Genomic DNA, 13,530 nt, shown 5'->3' on the forward strand with positions numbered 1-13,530 from the left:
GAAGTGAAGTAGAGTTCCCTGTGCTATCCAGCAGGTTCTTATTAGTTATCTATTTTATACATATTGGTGTATACATGTCAATCCCAATCTCCCAATTCATCCCCCCGCCCCAGGACAAATTTTGATACTCCCTTCATCACCCACCAGCTGGGGGCTTTGACCAAACCACTCCTTCCCACCCCCTTGAGCCCCATTTCATCAGGAAAATCAGTAACTATCACCTGTCCGAGTGATACCATCACTGGGTCACCAAGGGCCAAGAGAGGAAACCTATACCAAAGAGCTTTTGAGAGTATAAATTGTTAGATAAAACTCTAGACCTTGTTATTATCGACGTATAATTAATTATTATTAATTGTCTGGTCACTCTGGGCCCAACCTCATCTGACCCTGGAGGGCAGGGGCGGGGTCAGAAGAAAGAATAAAAACATGGGCAGCCGTACTGTGTGTTCAGCACAGTGAAAGCCGCCTCCCTTGATCCTTCACAATAGTCCTCGTTTTATAAACAGAAGACGGTGAAGCTCAGAGAGGTGACATGTCCTGCCTGAGGTGACACAGCCTGAAGTACAAAGACGGAATTTGATATTAGATCTGTCTTCTCACTATATGATGTTTCCCTGGGGTGCAAGCCACTAGAACATGACTTTTCCACGGCCCTTCGGCTGCTTACAATGACATTGGAAAGTCAAGATGTGCCTCATTCATTCTTTCGTTCATTCATTCAATTATTGGTTGATTCATTCACTCATTGATTTATTCAATAACTGAGCATCTCCTCCACTCAGAGTTCTGTACCAGGTAATTGGTGTGCAGGATGATACCAGGATATAATAACAAATGATGCGATTTTTAATAAGGGCCACAGTTGATGAGGCAACCATCAGAAAAATCAGAGTCCCAAGGACAGGAATATCATTATGGGCTGTCCGGAACCAAACTGCACTCAAGCTGAATCAAATGGTCTTAGGACTGGCTTCCTCCCTATTGCATACAGGTGATCCCCTCCAGTCACGTGGCCTTAGGTACCATCTCTATAGGGATGACTCCTGAATCCATATCTCCCAGGACTTCAGATCCTTAGATCCAGCTGCCTCATCAACACCACCACATGGATTCATAAGAGGAAGCTCAAATCTAATATAAATAAAACAGAACTCCTGACCCCCAAACAAAAGAAACATAACATAAAACTAAGACTTCAGTCTTTCCACCACAGTAAGTGGCAGCACTAAAGACAGAAAACTTGGTGTCATCTTTTGGGCATCTCATCTCCCCTGACGCTCCTGTTCCAATTACCCAGTGAAGCCTTGGCTCTACTCGCAACACGTATCCAGAATCTGACACCCTCTCACCATTTCCTCTGCTATTGCCCTGCTTCTGGCCACCTGGACCATTGCAGCCACACCCTGCCTCGTCGCCCTCCTCCACCCTTGCCAAGCAAATTAATTTCATTCAGCAACCACGCGATGTTATTCCTCTCTTGTCAACCTGCCTTACCTTCCCATCTCAGAGAAAATGCCAAATCCGCAGAGCAGCCTCTAAGACTGGACTCATCTGGTCCCTCAACCCTGCCGACATCATCCCCCTCTGCTCCGCCCTTTATCCTTCCTGCTCCAGCCATTCTGGCTTCTTTGCTGACCTTGAACACACCAAGTAAGCTTCTGCCCCGGGTCTTTGCACTTGGTGTGCTCTCTGCCTGGAACACCCAACTCTCATATGGCTGTATGCTTGTTGCCTCATTTCCTTCTGAACTCTATTCAAATGCCATCTTTCCAGAGAAGCCCCTAATAATATATCTTCAAAACCACACTCCAGGTTCATGGTTCTCTTTACCTGGTTTTATTTCTCTCCATGCTTTCATGGCCACTTGCCATATTAGAAATATGTCCATTTGTTAGTTGCCAGTCTTCTCCCACTGGAATAGGACATCTGTGAGGGCAGGGGATTTCTCTGTCATTGATGCCATGACCAAAACAGTGCCTGGCACAGAGTGGGAGCTCTAGAAATGTTTGTTAAAGGAAGGAAGGGAGGAGGGAAGGAAGGAGGAGAAGGAGAGAGAAAGGGAAAGAAAGAAAGAAAAAGAAAGAAGGAAGGAAAGGAGGGAGGGAAGGAGGGAGGGAGGGAGGAAAGGAAGGAAGGAAGGAAGAGAGGGAAGGAGGGAGGGAGGGAGGAAGGGAAGAGAGAGAAAGAAAGAAAGAAAAAAGAAAGAGAAAGAAGGAAAGAAAGAAAGAAAGAAAGAAAGAAAGAAAGAAAGAAAGAAAGAAAGAAAGAAAGAAAGAAAAGAAAGAGAAAGAAAGAAAAGAAGAAAGAAATTGGGCTGCTCACTAGCCCACAAACTGACCCTCCTTCTTTCTTCCATGCACTGGCAAATACCAAATGCCGTTTTCTCCACCCAAAAGACCCTCTCACCAGATTCTCTGTCTGCTGACATCTGTCTGCAGAGGCAGCATTAGCTCCTTTGCAAGCTCATGGTGCACCCGGGTAGAGTCTGCTCCAGTCTCTCTTCCCCTGGGGCACTTTGTTTTAGGTACTGCAGCAGCCAAGGTCCCGGCAGGAGACAGAATTCACCACTGATGATGAACCATTAGTGAAGAGACCCCTCACAGAGATGAGAGTGTAAGGAGAGCAAACAAGGGATTGTGCCTCGCTCGGAGGCAAGTGGCACAGGGAGCTGTTCACACTCCCAGGACTGAAGGGACGAGGCAGAAAAATGGAGGCAACAATGCGGGTAGAGACGCCGGGTAGGAGCCAAGTTGTGGAGGATGCAGCTCTTGCCAGAGATGCAGAGACAGAAGTGAGGAGAGAAATATGTAACCTCCTCTCCTGCCCATCCATCTTCTTCCAGTGCCTTCCATTGACTAACGCCACTGGAACCAGCTGGCATGAGAGCCTGTGCGGGAGTGAAAGGCAACAAGGCCAAGGTTCAGACGGTGGGAACATCATGTGCAAAGGCCCTGTGGCTGGAGGAGTGGGAGGAAACAGAAACGTCAATGGAGCTGGGCCTCAGAGAGCTAGAACAACGTGAGAGGACACTGAGGAAGGATGAAGGAGCCAGACTTCACCATGTGGGCCTTAGAGGTACATGGCCTGCCTCCTGGTTTGCCCGGGACAGTCCTCAAGGATACCGCCATCACAGAGGTGGAATTAGTAGTGAGTCACCCCTCACCTTCTTCACTCTCCCAAAGGGCCCTGGTTTGGGCAATAACTCGTCTGGTCTGCCTTCTGCAGGGCAGGCCGGAGAGTCCTGCCTTCACAGCCCCTGAAGGGCTGTAAGCCGCCCGCTCGCTCTTGCCTGGATTTCCATTTGAGAAGAGCTATGAAGCAGCTGAGTTTTCGGGGCCGTGGAATCAGGACTGATAAAGATGCTATTGAAGTCATCCACGCCACCCTCCAAAATCACTGCACCTGCCTTTAAGCACCCACACGCTCCAGGATAAAATCCAGATGCCCCTCCATTGTCATGTGGCCCAGCCCCTTCCAGCTCCAGCTCCTGCCGACCCTGTCCAGCCAGGCACCACGGGCACCTGTCACGCTTAAATGCTCATCTCTCCCTGACGTGGCCAAATTCTGCGATGCACCCAGGTGTCTGTGCATGCTCTTCCCACCAGCTGGCCCGCCCTCCTCCTCTCTCCTGCAGCAAAGTCCTATCCTTCCAGCAAGATCTAGGGTCTTCTGATGCATCCAGGTGTTCTCTACAAGGACCTGTTGTCCTTATGGGTCTCCATTTCTTTACTCTTACATCGTGAACTGCACCAGCACGGAAGGCTTGTCTTTTTCATGATGATTTAGCCCAGTGCCTGGGTGAAAGATTGTAGAAATGAGGGAAAGGAAAGAAAGGGAGAGGGAGGGGGAAGGAAGGAAGGGAGGGAGGGAGGGAGAAGAGGTTCTAAACTATTTGGGCTTCTTTCTTTGCAACTTACCAGGAATCTCGACACTGACTTCTGAGGTCTGTAACTTTTCTTTACACAGCGCTGTGTACTTTCCCTTTGTTCTGATTTTTCTAAATCCCACAAACTTTCAACGTCCCACACTTGGAGTTAGGTGGAAGCACATTCCGCTGCAAAAACTTTGACTTGCCATCTTGTTATCGCAAACATCCTGATGTTGTATAATAACCCAAATGTCTTTGTTCTCACGACGGGAGTATGAATCAAGAATCAAAGAAGCAGGAGGAAAAGGAACGTTCTAGGCTATTACTGTAACAATCCAATTACAATGCCTATCAAACTTAACTTCACAGGTTAGAGCTCCTAATTGCCTGACAAAAATTGACACTTCAGTCGCAACAGCCTAATATAATCAGAGTCCAAATTAAATTTGATCGTGGGCAGAAAACGATGCTATCATTCGAAGGCATGGAAACAGGAGATCAACTAGCATGATACCAGAGATCAGAAATGAAAATGATTCATTAGTGGCAATGCGTTTCTGATAATGGGAATGACACAGTTCAGACGGCTTTGTAAAAACACTATTAATTAAAAAGATGATAGACCTAACAAGCCGTAGAAACCAGAGGACTTTTTTGGGGTGTGCTTGTTAAGGTGAAGGATGACAACGGGTAAGAACAGAGAGTTGATTCACTTTTGTGAGAAGTGTTTCGCTGACACATGAGCCCAGTTTACTGGCCATTGTTCTGTGAGGTGACTTTCTCCGGGGGCCCATGTTCCAGGACTATAAAAAAAAGAATTTGTGGCCATAATACGGCTTTGCAGTGAATGCAAATAGCGCTGGCTATAAAACAGAAGGACCCAATTCATAAAAGAAATTTGCAGGGGACTTTTGCATACAGTAAAAGAAAAAAAAAAAAAACCTAGATGAGACTTTGCATTGTGTGTGTGTGTGTGTGTGTGTGTACTCGCACACACATAATAGGTTTTTCATCCTGTAAGGTCTGCGTGATTTCTAGTTTAGGGGATTGAAATACACAGAAGGAAAACCAAATCTCAGAGGATATCAGGGTTTGGGGACAGAGGATATCAGGGTTTAGGGACAGAAATTTGAAGTACCCGCTTTGGGCTAAAAAAAGAAATTTATAGGAAAATTATACCGTGTGAAAGAGTTACGTTTTTGCCATTTGATCATTCAACCAAAATTTACTGAGTGCCTTCAGGGTGTTAGGTCTCATATTAGGATCTGGGGTGTTAGGACTGAATAGGGCGGGTACTGTGCCAGTTCTTAGGGAATGTTCAGTCTAGCCAAAATGATGGGCATTGGCTGAGTTAGATGTGTGAAGAGTGTTGGGAGGAATCATAGGGAGTTATGCCACTAAATGGCAGAAGGACTCAACTGCATGGGAAGCCAGGAGGGCTTCATGGAGGAAGCAACATTTCAGACGAGGCCTAAAGTGGGAGAGTGGTAAACGATAAGGGGTGGGAATGAGGGAATAATTCCAGCATAGGAACCTTCAGTTGCCTCTGTGGGTACAACAGAGTGGTGAGGTTCCCCAAAATATAAACGGACGGCTTGAATGCACTCACGGGTTACCAGAGCTGGAAGGGGGAAAGAAACCATTCAACTCGACTTGCTGCAAGAACAGGAACAGGAGGGAGGTCCTCGGCTCTGGGTCTCTTCCTGTTAAAGGAACGGAGATGTGGCAGATGAGAGAAGATCAGGCATCCTCACCCTGTTGATTTCAGGCGTAGCCGTGTGACTTGCTTTGATCAAGAAAATGTGAGCAGAATTGGCATCAGCTGCTTCTGAACAGAAGTTCCAAGAGCCATCACATGGCTCACCATGTCCTCTTTTCCTTCTGTCAGAAGAACTGGCAAATCCCAGGTCCAGGGCTCTCCCTCAGCCTGAATCCTGGAGACAAAGTGGCACAAGAAAGAGCTGCAGCCCTCCCCCACCTCCTGGATGTGCAGCCCGAGTGGAAATCAGCCTTTGTTTCTGTAAAACACGGAGGCTTTGGGGTTAGCTGTTGTGCAGTCCGGCTGAGCCCATCCTGACTGAGGCAGCAGCCAGTTGGCCAGGCCATGCAGAAGGAGACAGTTGGGGTGGCAGGGGGATTCCTGGGCCTTGTCAGAACCCAGCAGCCAAAGGAGCAGGGAATTCTGGGTCTGGAGGAGAAAGGACCCAAATCGTTGATGTTTCGAGGGAAGAGATTCTGCTTCCGTGTAAAGGAGAAACTTCCAAGTAGATTGCCAGGTAATGTTTGTCAAATGAGCTGCCTTAAGGGGTAGTGAGCACCCAGTCCCTAGAGGAGATCAAAAGCAGATTGGGTCATGATTGTGACTCATCTCTAAGTACCAGGTGAGGTGGGGGAAGAGTCTACATTCGATGACTTATGAGGTCACTTGAAACCCTGAGATTCTATAATTGTCTGATTCTGTGTAGGAAGGCAAGTGTCACCTGCCCCTAGGACCTCCAGTGAACAAAGAATGGGGCCCTGAAGACCAAGCTGTTCAGTCCAATTAGATTCAGTCTGGGACAACATGATCCAATGAATACTCTGTATCGAGCCAGACAGAATGACCTAGAATGCCTTTTTTTAAAAAAAAAGATTTATTTATTATTTATTTATTTTATTCATTTTTGGCTGCTGCAGCACGCGGGATCTATTGTTGCGGCGCACAGGTGTCTCTCTAGTTGTGGCCTGCGGGTTTTCTCTCTCTAGTTGTGGCACTCGGGCTCCAGGGTGCGTGGGCTCAGTAGTTGTGGCACACGGGCTTAGTTGCCCCGTGGCATGTGGGATCTTAGTTCCCTGACCAGGGATGGAACCCGCGTCCCCTGCATTGTAAGGTGGATTCTTTACCACTGGACCACTAGGGAAGTCCCTAAAATTCCTTAAAATATGCAATATGCAAGCTGCTTCAGCCCCAACTTTCCTGCCTTCTGCCCTTTCTCTCCCTCTCTCCCTCTCTCTCTCTCTCTCTCCACTTTTCAAAGGCTAAGTTCTCCACAAGGGGGAAGCCTGGATGAGGCTGGATTCAAAACTAACTGTGGCTTCAGAGCCTGCCGTCCCCACGGACGAGAGTGCGGTCAGGCAGTCGCGCCACCCCGCTCCCTCCCTGTCTCCCTCTCTCCTCGGACTTACGACCTCCTGCCCTGCACACCTACCCAGTTCTCTGCCCTGCTCCTCTCTGCTCTTGTCTTCCTCCCTCTCTCGGAAACGGTTCCCTCTCCTGGCCTCTTGGCTCCTGCGCCCCTGTAACTTCAGTGGGCCTGGCTCTAGCCTGCTGTGGGCCCAGCAACGTCTTAGTCCCACACAGTGGGGCTCCCGATCACTAAGGCGTCAGTGTTTCCTCGTCTGCTTCCCAAATGCCCAGCGGACGGGACCCGCCAGCCCTAGGGAAGGGGCAGAGAAGGTGGCCCCTTCCTGCCCCAGCCATGGGGTGGGTGTGGAGTCTTCCAGGGAAAGGTGAGGATGAGGAGGCAATACCCACAGCCCGGGCACACACCCCCATCTAGATCTGATGGATCGAAACCTCTAGGCCCCTTGTGACTCATTTTACTCCCTCCACAGGCCCTTTGTCCTTTCATTCACTCAACAAATATTTACTAAGCATCTGCTACGGTCAGGCCTTAAGCTAGTTGCCGAGGTCACGGTGGTAAACAAGACAGGCGCAGCCCTGGCCCACATGGAGCTTCTGAGCCTAGTGAGTAGACAGACCATAACCCCGTAAATAAATCACCGTTGGAGATCCCTTCAGTGAGATGAGTTCTCCGAATGAAATAAACTGGTGACGCGCCGGAGAGGAACTCTCCTTCGGGAGATAGGGGAGCAGCCTTCTATAGTAGGCGCCTTCACAGAGGTTTACCGCAGGGATTAACATTTGAACCGAGGCCTGAACTGCAACCTGGAAGCAGCCGGGCCTAGAACCTGGGAAGAACGTTCCAGGCAGAGGCCAGAAAGGAAGCGCCTGGTTGTGTTTGAGGAACTCAGAGGATGCCATCACTCACTGGGTACCAGCTGGGCAGGAGCAGATAACACGGGAAAGGGGCTTTCCCGCAGCTGCCACCGGAAGAAGGTTCTCTCCAAGCCCCGGCTTCTCCATGCCAACATCCCGCTTGAATTCTCCAAAACATTCATCACAATGTGCCATTGTTTCCTGGCTTCTTTCTTTTTTGATCTCTATTTTCTCTTCTCAATTTCCTAAGTTCCATGTAGCCAGGGGCCTTCCCCAGTTTACTCTCCATGATTCCCCTGCCTATAAAAATGCACAGAATGGATACGTGAATGAACGAAAGGAAGGAGCCCGAGCCTCTGGGAAAGCATCTTGTCTGGGCGTGGGTTGCGGCACCAGGCACGGTAACCAGGACAAGGCAGGGACCTCTGGGTGCAGCGTCGGGGGCGCCGGGCAGCAGCTGAGCCCACAGAGGTCTTTCTCATTCCTCCCTTCATTCTGCCGCCCCCCCAGAATGAAAGCAGTGTGGATGTGGTGAGTACCAAAGGCAGTGATGGCATCTTGCCCTTATGCCTGTGTTGTGTGTTCTCCAAGAGCACACCCTACACATGCTCACAAAGACAAGGCTGGCTCCCCCGGCTGTCCCAACGAGGGTAGAACCTGGAAACAAACAGCTGGCAGCTTCCAAAAAGAGCTTAATGGTCCCACAGCAGCCCGTGGCCTCACAATGCTGGCATCAGAGCCTTTGGTATCTGGATGGCTGCACCCGATTTCTATTGTATGGATTACACTTCTTGGCCCCAGAAGCCCGGAGGACAGCAACACCTGTGTTAAAATGGCAATAAGATCTTGCCAGCAGAAGCTTCACCTTTGTGATTAAAAAAAAAAAAATTACAAGGCTATATACCCAAATCAGGTGCTACATAGGGTGTAACATCAAGAGACTCAATGCACATGATCAGAGTCATTGGAAAAAGGACAAGTGGGAGGATACTTCACTTTTTGCTATAACCAAAATAAATTCTAAAATGTATAAATGGAAATTACAAAAACATTGGTAAATATTTATGGAACCAGAGGTGAGAAAAATCTTATTATCCATTATTATTATTTTTTTTTAATTCATAAAACCAAGGAAGAAGCCATAGGAGAAAGTACTGATATAATCTATGTGGAAATTTTTTAAGGTTCTGGATATCAAATACAAGAAGAAGATTAAAGAGTAATCTCTAACCAGGACAAAATGTACTTGACACAGATATAAATAAAGGATTAAGTGATTTAAGTGATTTAATGGAAAAAGAGCCCACACACATAGAAAAATGAGCCAATGACACGAACAGGCAATTTATGAAAGGAGAAATCTAAATGACCAATAACCTTTTGGGAAAAAACTAATGATACATATCACATCATCAAAGAAATAAGAGTTAAAGCAATGAGAAACTAAGTTTCAGTTGTTCAAATTGGCAGTGATTTTTTTTTTTTATATATAGTAACACTCACTATTGGTGTGAATGGGGGTGAATAGACAATTATATGTGCTGCTACGGAGATTGTAAATCATCACATGATTTTTGGAGGCCAATTTTTACTAAAACCTTCATTTTTATGTTCATGCCTATGGTAAACAGAGTAATAGCCATCCAAAGTTGCCCACATTCTAATCTCCAGAACCTGTGGATAGGTTATATTATACGCAAAGGGGAATTAAGGTTGCTAATCAACTGACTTTAAAATAAGGAGATTATGCTGGATTAGCCTATTGGGTGGGGCCGATGTAATCCCAGGGTCCTTAAATGTGGAAGCAGGAGGCAGAAGGAGCCATGTCTGAGAAGGACAGGGCCAGTCGCTGCTGGTTTGGAAGAAGGCAGGCAGCCTCTAGAAGAAGCTAGAAAAGCCACGAAAATGAATTCTCCCCTAGAGCCTTCAGCAGCGACATAGCCCTGCCACACCCTGATTTTAGCCCAATGAGACCCATTTTAAACATCTGATCTTCCCAACTATAACATAATACATTTATGTTGTTTTAAGGCACTAAACTTATGGTAATTTGTTACAGCAGCTGTAGAAAACTAATACAATAATACTCTTCCTCCCCCCCCCCAAAAATCCTCTTCTAGTAATTTATCATATTAGAAATACTCAGAAATGTAACCTAAGATATATATTCAAGGATGTCTATAATGGAATAATTTATAACAGTGAAATTTTGGAATCAATTTCATTGCCTGATGTGCAATGGCTGATAAATTGTGTACATCTGTAATGTGGAATACTATGCAGCCATTAAAATCTTTTTGTGAAAGACAGTTTATTTTTATGGGAAAATGTCTATGATATATTGGTTTAAAGCCTATAAAGCAGTATATACAATAGCATACAATCTTTGAAACGCTACATGTTTTTCAATATACCAAAATATTAGCCAAGGTCACTGGATAAATAATAAATATACTATATATTATTTTAAAATAATATATTTAATTATTAATACTTAATATTATTTAAATTAATATTATTAATATTATTTAATAATAATATAAATTACTTTTCTTTTTGTGATTGTGTTTTCCAAATGTCTAGCATTAAGCCTGTATTATCTACGCAATTCTGGAAAACCACTATAAAAGCGTATCAGAGCCCATTCATATAATGAAATAACATGCTGCCGTTAAAATAAAGTCAAATTGTAGAAGAATATTTAATGGCACTGGAAAGTATTAATGATGTGTTACTCATTGAGGGTGTTTCTATGATAGTAAGTACGTTATGATCCGTATGTGGGTTAAAAGAAATATAGACACATGCACAGAAAACAGATTGACAGGAAATCCACTAAAATGTCATCACTGTTGGGGTTCTGAGAGATTTTTATTGTCTGTATATGTTTTCTGTAATTAGAAGCAAACAGGGAATTTTGTTGTGGTCGACGTTTGGAAAAGCACCGATCGCTGATCTCCTGGGTGAAGGTCTGAAAGTAACCAGCTGGTCGTCATGGCTGCCAGCTCCGTGGAACCCTCCCTGCGTCCCTGTTGGAAACATCTGCCCTTGGGGACCAGGTTCACGAGCCACACAGACTCTAAGGCCACAGGGACAGAGGCACAAATTCTGAAGGTGTCTGCTTTTCACATCAGGCCCTTTCTCAGCTGGCCGTCTTTCACATCCCATTCTTTCCTCAAAGGCCTGGCTATGTGCTCACTCTGAAAAGCTGTGCCCCAGATTGCACTGAAAGCTCCGCTCCTGGACGTCTGGCTGGATAATTCCCTCAGGGGATCCCCCACTTCAGTATCTTCAGGTCTCTCTGGAGCGTCAGATTCCTCAGAAAAGAGTGCTCCAAACTCCCCTTCGAGGGCAGGCAGAATCCCGGAGCTGGGGCTCTCGTGCTCTGTACCGAAAATCTCACTGACTTCCCCTTTTCTTTCCCGTGTCTCCTTGGTCCTCCACCTCTGGCTGCTCTGCTCATCTTTCTCAAAGACCGCAGAAAGCGCCTCTACCAGCCTCTGAAGTCATTCCTTCATCCTCCAACAGACTCTCTGGTTTCAGTTTCTTGTCATCCTTCCCTTCCAGAGGTGGTGCCCCTAATCCCTGAGGTCTTTGGGGATTCTGCAGCCTAAACAGGACTGCTCTTGGCTTTTCCCAACAACCACTAGCATCGTGCTTCCTCAGAGTTGCAAAAAATATCATCATGCACCTACCTGCTCTCCTGCTCCCACACACGATGCTGTTTTCTGTCCCTCATCTCATGGACCCGTGTGGGTCTATGTCTATTCAGATGGCCATTGATTGCCTTTTGAGTGGATTTGAGGAGGAAGAGAAGCATAGTATCTGGGGTCACTCCACTGTCTTTAACCAGAAGTCCCATTCCTGGTCCTTCAAGTGTATGAATGTGATTAAACTTCACAATAATGACATGGAATGTGAGGTATTATTATCACCCCCATTCATGGATGAGAAAGAAAAAAATCACAGAAGAGTTCTGGAATTTACTGATCTTTTAGTTGGAGGACCCTTGCCCTAAGTCACATGGGATTCTATGAGGAAGGGCCGTGTGGCTATTAGAAGGGTCCAGGGTGGAGAACAAGGTGGAGAAAGGATTCCAGACCAGGGACCAGCCCACGTGAGGGTGGTGAGCAGGCCAGCTGTGTTGGGAAAGCCATAGTAAGATCTCAGAGAGCGATTCCACAGAGGGACCGGCCACACCTATTTCCACGCACCAGGTGGAATTTGGCTTAAAGGACACGTTGGATGTTTTCAACGTCCAGGTCCACTTTCTTTCTGAACCGGTGCCACCCCCTCACCCCTGCTGGTATCAGGGGTCTGAGCTTGGGGGGCTATTTTCTGTGAATGGCTGTAATCCTCCAGGCCCAGGCCCAGTGCAGCCAGGGATCCAGGAAACCAATGTCGGCGGAGGAGACAGATGGGGACCAGGCTGCAGCTGAGCTGATACAAGGTCACCATGAGGAAAGCAACAACAGTGAGGAGATTTCTGTAGCCACATCTCCTGGACAATCACACAGAAATCCCAAGCCCGTCTGGACCCGCTTTGGGGAGGTCAGAATAAGGGCCCTTCTGCAAGTCCCTGGGGATGCAGCAAAGGGGCGAGTCCCATGAGCAGGACCACACGGGGAGATGGGCCCCACGTGCTCATCCTCTATCTCCTGGAGACACTGAGGCCAGCTGATGCCCAGGGGTTGACGTCATAATCAAGCACCAAAGGGATTTGGCAGTCCTAATGCAAACACTGGGCGATGCCAGGAGCATTTGGCATGAACCACCTTTCAGGCCGGCCTGGAGACCCGCCAGGTAACCGAGGGCAACCAGAGCCTCCCCCCCTCAGGTTTTGAACATCCCCAGAAGCTGTAGTTTTCCAGTCAGAAGTGGAAATCCACGTGGGCCCTCCCTCCCATCTGCAGCCCTTCCCCTGGTCACATGTCCATAAACCTCTTTCCGCAGGCCTTCCAGTGCCTTCCACTCAGTACTGGGAAGAAGGCTAGACGCAGAGGTGATCCAGGGCAGGCCTGGGCCTGCAGCGAGGATGGAGCCCAGGAGCTAGATTCAGAATGTCCCTTGTGCTGAGGGGTAGTGGCAGGAAATGCCACTCACAGATGCCAACGGCAAAAACAGGGTTTTTTCTCACTTGAACCTAAGGAATGTTCTGGAAAGTTCTGTGGGCAAGTCTGGAAGTGAGCCTCTACTCCAGTGTTACTGAGCTTAGAGGCCATTTCCCTTTACAACACTCTCTTCCCAGCACATCCGGGGCCTCGGATAAGCAGGACCATGGGTCTAAAGCCTCCAAAACTCTCTAAAGCTGCAGTGTGTCAAGTCAGCTCCGCACAGCTGCCTCTGCACCCATCATGCTAAATATGGAGCCTTGAATATTCACACATGATGTGGCCTCAATTCTGGGAACAAAGCCTCACATGCCATAACTTTTGGGAGAATGCAGTGCTGAAGATACCCAATTTCTTCAAATTTCATTTTCCACTTTTTAATCTCCATTCCCCATCTGCAGTTGGGAAGTTCTAAATCGATTAGAATTGGCTTCTTTGTGTTCCTAAAAAGAGATTCTGTTTCAAGGACCAAGTAGGGGACTTAAGGATAGAAATGTTTTGGATTTTCAGAGCACTCACTTTAATTTCCACAGGCCATTTTATGAAAGTACTTCATTAAAAAGAAAGAA

Source organism: Balaenoptera borealis (assembly GCF_965194805.1).
Source record: "Balaenoptera borealis genome assembly, chromosome: 3".
NCBI lineage: Eukaryota > Metazoa > Chordata > Mammalia > Artiodactyla > Balaenopteridae > Balaenoptera > Balaenoptera borealis.